Below are 10,564 nucleotides of genomic sequence, written 5' to 3' on the forward strand. Positions count from 1 at the left end.
TTATTCCATGGAATGCTCTTAACATCCCGATAGCAATGAATATCTGAAGTGCTTTGACAAAAAATCCATAAGAAAACGTCATCTGTAGAAGCCGTAATACTGTAAAAAGTACAACCAATCGGATGGCCTACCTGCCTGTCAGCCTTCCATCGGGGCACAAATTTATCTCGTGCCCTCATTGGTCATTTGTGCGTTCGTGTGTGTTGGAGGCGGGGCTCTATAAGGAAGTGGCAGATTTTCTCCGCTCGTGTATTTTCAAATTCTAGCGATCTCGAGCCGGTTTCTCAAACTTACCTACCCCACCTTTAATACAAAAATTAAAAATGTTTTACTTGTAGTACTGAAACCGTCCACTAGACTCCTAGTTACGTCACAAGCGGTGTAGATGATTTAGTTCGGCAGCCAAATACCACAAAATAATCTGTGACGTGTTTGTGAAACAACGAAGATCAGCAGACTGCGAAGGCGTCAAACCGCCACGCCTGAATGTCCCTAAAAAGCCTCTTTATGTCATTCTTTTTAAAAACCTTTTTGGAGAATGATGCATAGTATTGAAATGGTTATTTTGTAGCCACAGACTGCTGGCTTGTTTCTCAAAGTGGGCAGTGTTACTGATTTAAAACGTGTCTAGCAAACAACACCAATCACCAGCTGCGTTCAATTCACCTGTGTCGGCTTTGAGTCCATTGTTTTGTGCTCTCCATCTTTAATTGTTTTCTTTGCCCCTTTGCAATGAAGCGTGGAAAGCTAGGCCCCAGGTTCCAACGGGCTGGTTGATCACAACTGAACGGCCCACATCTCAGATGCAAAAAGGACAGAAAAAGAAGACAATACTAAAATATTGAAACGATGTTCTGGAGAGTTTTGGAAGTATAGTTTCTTATAAAGGACTCGATCAATTGTTGGTATGCACACAGCGTACCAACATGCAATGAGAAAGAAATGGAGAAGCTTGCCAAAGGGGAAACAAAGTGAAGATTACAGACGGCTCAAAGAAAATAACAACAAATAAAGTTAGAACTTGCATTACATTATCATAATTTATCTTATCTTGCTTTAATATCGACAGCTGCCTCTTCATCTGGACTTTGCTTTATGTTAGCAATTATTTTAAAGTTTCAGTCAGTTTAAGCAAAATCAATCTCCGTGTGCACAAATGAAAACTACATACATTTCAAAACAAACAGATTATTGGTAGAAATAATTGCGTTGTGAATATAATGGAGAGTGCACGCTTTTTGCTTTGTTCAACCCTATCGTTAAAGGTCCCATCATATGCTTTTCCGGTTATCACCTGTCCCCTTGTGTGTTATGTAGCGTTTTCTGCATGTAAACGGTCTGCAGTCACAAACCCTCAAAGTGCACCCTGTAGCGAGTAAAACGCTGGAGATTTCTCTTTTTCCATTTTTTGCACACACAAACTCCCAGCCAGGCTGCGGGTGTGTGTGTGTGTGTGTGTGTGTGTGTGTGTGTGTGTGTGTGTGTGTGTGTGTGTGTGTGTGTGTGTGTGTGTGTGTGTGTGTGTGTGTGTGTGTGTGTGTGTGTGTGTGTTTCGGGCTGTGTCTCGCTGTCTCGCAGACGGCCACTGGGCTCACAGGGAGAGGGGGGGGGGGCAGGAGCTCCAACAAGCCGTTCAGGACAGAGAGTGAATACTATTAAAGTACTATTGCTATTATGTAAATCAGGCCTATTCAAATGGCGGCCCGCGGGCCAGATGCGGCCCAGAACCAACTCCCGAGTGGCCCAGCCTCTCGTGGCCAAATTCCTACACTAGTACAGACCATGAACGCAACACTCCGCGTTGCTAGAAACCACCAAACCACAACGCAGCACGTTTTTTGAAAGTGCATCTAGTGGTGCTAGTAACGGTGGTCCTATGATAGCAACTCTAAAACATGTCTCTCTCAACTCTGAAGTGTAAACAAAGACAAAACGGTCATTGATCTTGTGGAGCAGATGCGCGAGTCATTGCCCAAGTCAAGCTGGACCTTTTCGCGACCGACTTGAGTACGGGTCGGATGCTGCATTTTCCGACGCTCCACAAACACATCACATCCCCGGCACAAATCACGGATGTGATGACAGATTTCATTGCGAGGTTGAAAGAGAACTTTGGTCAATTGGATGGACTTGCTCTGCCCACAGAGGTGATGGGCTTTGTCAGAGACCCCTCCACTGTTGCAATGGAGGGGGGCGTATCCACCAGAGCAAAGGAAGTGGTCCCCTCCATCGACGAGGGGAAATGTACACTGAAACTTATTGACATGCATTCATCCGTAACCGGATGCCCCAAGCGCAGCGCACTAACGGGCCAGCGAAGTTTTGGAGTGACGTCAACAAACGGCAGTTCCCTTCGTTCAGAAAGTAGCGATCTGTGTGCTCAGTATGTTTGGATCAACATACAAATGTGAGTCAAGCTTTTCACACATGAACTCAATCAAAAGTAGCACTCGCTGCTCCCTGACTGACAGCACTCTTCACCAATGTCTTAGGATTGCATTGACATCCTATGAGCCAAAAATCACTGCTCTTGTTCAAAACTAAAAATGTCACTTCTCCCATTGAGAAAGTCAGCGATGACAAATCACACATGCGGTGATAGTAAGCACCTAGTTTACCATAGTAGACGTGTAGTGTAGTATTCATTCATGTTAGTTACCCTTATCCCTTGTTATGGGTTTGTGCACTGAAGGGTTTGACAGTTATTTTTGTATTTAAATGCACTTTGTAATGTGTCTGGGTCGAAAAAAATTACCTGAATATTTTACTTCTAAAGCGAACACATGTAATGCTACAACTGTGCACTTTTTTTTTTATGCACTGATGCCTCAGATTCTGTTAAATTAATGCTAATTTGTTGTGTTTATGCACTTTTGTTAGATGAACAATGAATACAAATGGCATGTTTTTCTTCGCAGTAATATGTGTTGGTTTAAAATGTGTCATTACCCGCTTTTTACAGGCCGCTGAATGTCTGGCCCAGCTGAATTTTGTAGTTATAAAATCTGGCCCAATTGAATGTGTAATTGAATAGCCCTGATGTAAATCATTACATGGTTTAGGACCAAAGTATATTGTTGAACTCCTGTATAATTACGAGCCATCAAGGTGCCTCAGGTCTTCTGGGACGGGTCTGCTGTCGGTTCCGAGAGTAACAACAAAACATGGAGAGGCAGCATTTAGCTGTTATGCCCCGACACTCTGGAACAAACCACCCAAATCATGCACGTCCGCAGAAACGCTTACTATTTTTAAACCGAGACTAAAAACATATCTCTTTACCGCTGCTTTAAATTGAGATGCTCATATTCCAACTACAGTATGCCTTTTAAACATGTATTGTATACCTGTGGTGTTTATTTGTATTATTTTATTATCTTTGCTTTGTAATGTCTGTTGTAAAATTGTATAATGTGTTTTTAATGTATTTATTCCTAAAAAGTCTTTTAATTTGTTTTGTAAAGCACTTTGAATCGTCGCGTACAGAAAAGTGCTATATAAATAAACGTGCCTTGCCTGATCTAAAAACTATACAGAGATGCTGTGAGAAACCAATGTGAGTTTGGAAAATTGCACAATGTCAATGTATTTTTAAAGCTGACAAAAGAATTTACGGATTTAAAGTTAAGAACATCTCGTCTTTTTCAAATCTTTGTCCTGTCACTGAATGCTAAGTGTGTTATTATGCACAGCTTCTTACTTCTTCTTGCAAGAAAGTGATTTTCCTTTTTGAAGTTTCCTAACTTCTGAGTCACAGGCGAATCCTCGTGATTTATTGCGGTGAGAGACGACATGCTAAGCTGTTAAATGTCACACTGTTCGTCCTGTAGATTCCCTCCTCGCCTGCACGAGGCTTCCCTCGCGTGCTGCAAGTGTCGGAGCTTCATTAGAAGAAGAAGAAGGTGCGTGTGTGTGTCTGTGCGTGTGCTTTTAAGGTGAGAATGTATTGTTTGTTCACGTGCACAAACAAGGTGTGTCTTTGACCCCAGCATTCTGTTGTTTGTGCTAATTACCTTCATTTCTCAGTTACAGTGCCAGCTGTTTCTATTTCAGAGAGGTGCAATTTCTCAGGTCAGTTGTGTTTGTTTTCACATTATTATTTTGATACGGCGTTATCACAGCTAAAAACTGGCCATTTTTAACAAGCTTGTGAATGTTTTTTAGCAAAACAGGTGGCATGTTCACACCGTCAGCCGACAGTACATCTAGCACCACCTCTAATGCATAAGTCCCTGAGCGCTTGTTAGAAACTTCTATTTGTATCATTGAGTTTAGGATTTAAGCTTTTTATCCAAATCTGGCAATTCCTGCAACATTAACTGCTGCTATGTTAAATGAATCTTTGGTAGCATTGTACCTCTACTCACACAATCAAAATGTACAGCAAAGATATAATACAAAAAGGCAGGAAGCGAGTCATCTCCTTCTTTCTGCCACTGGGGTTTTAATCCCCAAAAACGAACTATCGAACGCAAACCTATGTGCTAGTCGGTTAGCATGCACATTTTTAAGAGATATAACTCTGTAATAAAATAGAGAGACATCTTTGATGTCACATCAACAATGTACTGTATCCTCTCCACATCCATCTGATAATAATTGTTCGATTTTGTTTGAAGTTAAAATGCTGGCAGTCTCTTACACATTGCACTAGCTAAAGATGCTACAGTAAGGGGAAGCTTGGGAGATTGGGATATTCTTATAAAAGTATTAGATGATCTATGAATTAGAAAATATCATTATTACAAAGAAACTCCAGAAGTCACTTGAATTTATATGAATCCATATAAACTTCCAGTCTCAGATGTGTTGGGAAGTACAGTGGCTCCAGCTGTGACTCCTGTTAACAGTAAGCTAGCTCTGGGCGGGATTGTTAGCATAGCGCTGTTTTCCCAGTCTCTCAGATTGCATAAGACTCTTTTTATGAACCATAGTGCTCCGGGAAACCTCCGGGACTCCCAACAGCGCTGTTGTTGTTGTTGTTGTTGTTGTTGTTGTTGTTGTTGTGTGGCAATCTGCGCGCTGTGTCTGTGTTTTGCATGTGTGTGTGTGTGTGCAGACTCGTGTACCAAATGAGTCATGTGACGCTGAGTGAGCTTGTGTTGTTATGCTTCATTATTTATGTGTGTGTATACGGGAGAAAAAAAAGGGAGATAAAGTTGAAGAGACAGCGTGGGGAAAAGACAAAACTCTACAACTGAGAGAGTTGGATAAGAAGAAAGAGAATTTTCCATTTTCCCATCGGGCCTGGTAGCCTCCACTCCAATGCTCACTTGAGCTTTGTGTTGTGGGAGTAATTACACGTGTCCCAGGGCAGAGGGAGACTCCTTTTGTCTGATCTGGTCGACAGCCACCGCTCCACCTCCAGCTGGACGGCTGCTAACATGGTGCTGGGGATTAGAGAGCAGATAAGAGGACGAGCAGCTCCAAAACTGTTCATATATGCTCGCTATCTGGTAGTAAACTAGCCAGACAGCGGTGTCCCGATGCTCAGTAACAGGGTGGTGTGTTTGATAGGCTTGAGGGCAACAGAGGACGTATGGACAACTCAAATAATTTCTTGTCTATACCCTGACTGTCTGCATCACAGCCTGGTACGGCAGCTGCACCGCCCTCAACCGTAGGCCCGTCCACACAGCGGCGTTGGAAGCTTCTTCAGGCTGCAAAAGTTGAGCAATGTTCAACTTTTGAAGCTTCTGAAGCTTTCGGTGGAAGCGTCAGCCAATCAAATCATATGCCAGTACAAGCTCTAGCCAATCAAACCGCTGCTTGTGTGTCAGGGGCGGGAGATTCATGTGATTGGTTGTTGGTCGAGCTTCAGACACGCTCGCCGGCAAGCTTTTTCCAAAGCCGCTGTGTGGACGGGCCGAAAGGCTTTACAGAGGGTGGTGAAAACGGCACAGAACATCACCAGGACGGAGCTGCCATCCATGGAGGACCTCTACTCCCAGCGGGTCAGGCAGAAACCTCCCAGGATTACAAAAGACCCCCATCACCCCAGCCACAAACTGTTCTGTCTGCTGTGGTGGCGGAACCGCAGCATCCGGACTCAAACCACCAGACTCAGGGACAGCTTCATCTCACAGGCAATAAGACTGCTAAACAACATCCATAACATTCATCTGGCTGCTACCTAGAAATAATGTATCTAATATATCATATTCCAATAACTTGTATATAGACTCTTATTGAACTATTTAACAATTTCACTTTTTTACTATTTTTCTTTTTGTATTTTTTATCAACTTGCACAATTTTTTTCTGTTTTTTTGTTTTTTTGTGTTGCTCTGTTGGAGGAGCCTGTGACCTCAGATTTTCATCGTCATAACTACACTGTAGCTATGTTCGTATGACCAATAAAAGCCGTGAACCTTGAACCTTGATTTTCTGTTCACAAGTATTTTACAAGACACTTTGGGTTCAGGTTGAAAACCTTTCAAAGCAAAGGATAAAATAAATGTTAGTTACATGCAAATACAATTATATACATGTGTTATGCCTCATTGTATTATTTGAACGTGTGTCTATTTGAACTCAGAAAAAGGCTGTTCCTTTTTTCTTAATGGAAATAATCTCGACTTGAAAATAAGTCCTCCAGTGATTTCTCCTTTTAAACCAACAAAGCAGACTCACACTCTCATGTCCTTCCAACTTTCCTCACAGTCCTACAGATGGGAGAGAAGATATCGAAAAATGGGGATTTTTTAACATTCTGTTTCACAAGTAATGAAGGATTATTTTAAATGCAGCTGTAGTTTAGGTCATTATGCTACACACATATAAATATACATATAAAGAATAAACTGTTGTGGAAGACGTGCATTTAAAAACTGTCAACTTTAACATAAAATCGTTTGACATCAGGTAAACATCGTCCATCAACTTTAGCATTCAAGCACTGTATAAATGGATTAATTTGCAGAGGTTCAAAAATCGTTTTTATTGATCCAGCTCATCCCACACCTTCTTCCGCATCAATTCAAAGCACCCGACACGTCGTCCTTTTGAGACCCAGATCAAGATTAATGACTGAGATGTTATAATGAGACCGAGCAGCTTTCAGAGAAGCTCACAGTCAACAATTATCGAGAGAGGGAGGCTTGACTGTGTCGACACTTCTTTACTCTGAGATCCTTTGCATATCCAGATCTTTCTCTCAGATGAAGCATCCTTGTTTATCTTTCATCAGTTTGTCGCCGTCTTATCTCAGATCCTGTCCTGCCTCACTAGTCACCCTCTGTTCACTTTCCTGTGATTACCTGACAGACCTGCTGCAACCCATGAGCCATTCGTCACCCAGTATAAATAGATGACAGTTCATCACGGTGGCTTTTCAGATCACATATGCTACCCTCTGAACCAGCCCGTCTGCTTCATCTGTTTTTACTTTCTTCCTGACTTTAGGTGCATCTGTTCTCCTTACAGTTTGATTCTAAATCAAAGTTGCGTGTGGCTTAGTTCACTGTTTTAAACCTCCCTAAACAAAAAAAAGTGTCTTAAGATCTCTAAGCCTACTTCTATTTCTAACCCTCCATACTGCCCTGATTAGAGCGGATTTGGATTCAACTTGGAGCAGAAAATAAAGATGGACACATTTTTTGGAAAACCTCATAAAAAAGACTATAGAGCAGGGGTGTCAAACTCAAGGCCCGGGGGCCAAAGCCGGCCCGCGACTTCACTTCATGTGGCCCCACAAGAGCTTGCAAAGAATATACTGTAATATGTGTATTATACGATTACATTGCGATATACAGAAGCACGTTGCCCATAAACTACATGTCCCACAATGCATCTCAAAAATATGCCATTTCTTTCAAAATGTCATTTCTTTTGACTTTTTCTCCAAAATGTGGGTTATCTTTTTAAATCATTTTGTGACATGCGCACTGAAGAGACTTGCAATTATTTTCCCCAGACTTCTGCTTTCAGACGTAGTTACGAAGTTACCCCTATGGTTATTACCCTATCAATCAATCAATCAATCAATCAATCAATCAATCAATCAATCAATCAATCAATCAATCAATCAATCAATGTTTATTTATATAGCCCAATATCACAAATGTTACATTTGTCTCAGTGGTCTTCACAGTGTGTACAGAATATCAGTATGACAATACGACACCCTCTGTCCTTAGACCCTCACATCGTACAAGGAAAAACTTCCAAAGAAAACCCAGTTTAAAGGGAAAAATGGGAGAAACCTCAGGGAGAGCAACAGAGGAGGGATCCCTCTCCCAGGACGGACAGACGTGCAATAGATGCCGTGTGTAAATTGAAAAGATAATACATTTGCAACATAGGTAGTCCAAATGTTTGGAAATGCATGTGTGTGTATAATAGGAAGATGAATCCACGAGGATATCCATCCAGGACCTATGATCCAGGACCACAGCCACGACTCAAGATCCAGCGCTCGCGATCCAGGACACAGGACCGCAGGATCATCCATGACTCCGGATCCCAGCGTATATAGACACCAAAAAGAAAGACATTTGGGGAGGCTGGGTTAATCGGAACATGAGAGTACACAGGTATAGACAGAGAGAAGGAAGAAGTAAGATGTCCCCTGACAAACTAAGCCTATATCAGCAAAACTAGGGGCTGAATCTAATCAGCCCTAACTATAAGCTTTATCAAAAAGGAAGGTCTTAAGCGCACTCTTAAAAACGGATAGGGTGTCTGCCGCCCGAACACAAACTGGAAGCTGATTCCACAAATGTGGAGCTTGATAAGAAAAGGCTCTGGCTCCCATTGTACTTTTAAAGATTCTAGGAACAACCAACAACCCTGCATTCTTGGAACGCAATGCCCTCGTAGGACAGTAGGATATAATGAGTTCTTTAAGGTAAGATGGCGCCTGCCCATTAAGGGCTTTGTAGGCGAGAAGAAGAATTTTAAATTCTATCCTGTGTTCGATCAGATAATAATCCAATGCAGAGGCAATAATGTAATATAATACATTATTTTATATATATTAAAAATCTATGTATGTATTTTTATATAGTCTTATATATAAAACTGGCCCTTTGAGTGCAACCATAATGCCGATGTGGCCCGAGATAAAATTGAGTTTGACACCCCTGCTATAGAGGCTAAATCTTATAGGAATATATAACAAAGAATGGACACGAAATTAAATCTCACGGATGGAAATTATCCATAGTCCAAACAAGAAGGTCCTTTGTGCATTTTATTTCCTCTGGTTTACAAGAATCCAAAAGGACAATTACAACGGCATACAACTAAGGTTGAGCAGTTGAGGTTTTTGAGGGAACACAGGGTGTTTCTCAATCTCGAGGAAAGCTGCTGCAGAGCCACTATTTCAAGTATACTACGTCATCGAGTGCCGACGAAGGACTGTTCCATTGTCCAGCATACTTGGAAATCTACCGAGCCCGGCGTACTTGGTTTGGAGAAATTTCGAGGCTGCACATGTGTGGGTCTTAAAATCCCCATAATGCTTTGCTCACGGACCAATTTCCCCAAATCTGTGGCGGAAAATGTAAGGCGGGGCTTCTCATGTGATGCACACCTGCACACTTGCTAGCCTGTTCCACTCTTCGTTTTCCGAATGCCAGGAAGTATTCTTGCCTCGCTTCTGAAGCAAGACGCTCGGAAGACATGTGCTACCAAGCAAGAGTACTCGAGATTGAGAAACACCCACAGTCTATCTGCAGCGAGACACACCTGATTCTTATTTGACTGATTGACTTGTCACTTGATTGATGCTCCAGGAGAGGCCCTGCACACACACACACACACACACACACACACACACACACACACACACACACACACACACACACACACACACACACACACACACACACACACACACACACACACACACACACACACACACACACACACACACACACACACACACACACACACACACACACACACACACACACACACACACACACACACACACACACACACACACACACACACACACACCTTCACAAGTGGTGAGAGCAGCTGCTATCCCCACTAAAGGTCTGTGTGTGGATGAGACACCTGCAGTCCAGAGTATTTGGTGGATGATGGACCTGGCCTTTAGGAGGTCAGCGTTAACAGTTTGCTCAAGGAGTCACAGTCGAGAAAACTGTGAGCAAACCCACAGCATCTGACCCGAGGTGGAGACAGAAAGTAAATGTAGAATTTAATACTGGCTGCAGGCAATACTAGATGACCTGACATCACAAATCAGTGGCCAGGCTATTAATTAAAGTGCAAATACAACCTTGAAGCCGGGGTAGGCAGTATATATTTTGCCTCAGAAATTCCACATTAACCTTTCAGCATATTCGAGTGGTTACCCAGGGAAGTTTTCTGAAAAAGTAATAAAAAGAAACTTGAAATGTGAAAATCCTGCTGCTCTAGTCTCTCAGTTAAGCCCCTGCTAACACACACACACTGGCACATGCTTCACACAGTGATGTGTACCAATACTACTCACAAAGCTGAACGTTATCTGGTAATTACCTTTAATCAGTTTGACATATTTCAAATGGTCAGTTAATTTAGTCCTTTATGTTGAATATAATGGCCTCTAATG

The sequence above is a fragment of the Pseudochaenichthys georgianus genome, chromosome 19 (assembly GCF_902827115.2).
Source record: "Pseudochaenichthys georgianus chromosome 19, fPseGeo1.2, whole genome shotgun sequence".
NCBI classification, from domain to species: domain Eukaryota; kingdom Metazoa; phylum Chordata; class Actinopteri; order Perciformes; family Channichthyidae; genus Pseudochaenichthys; species Pseudochaenichthys georgianus.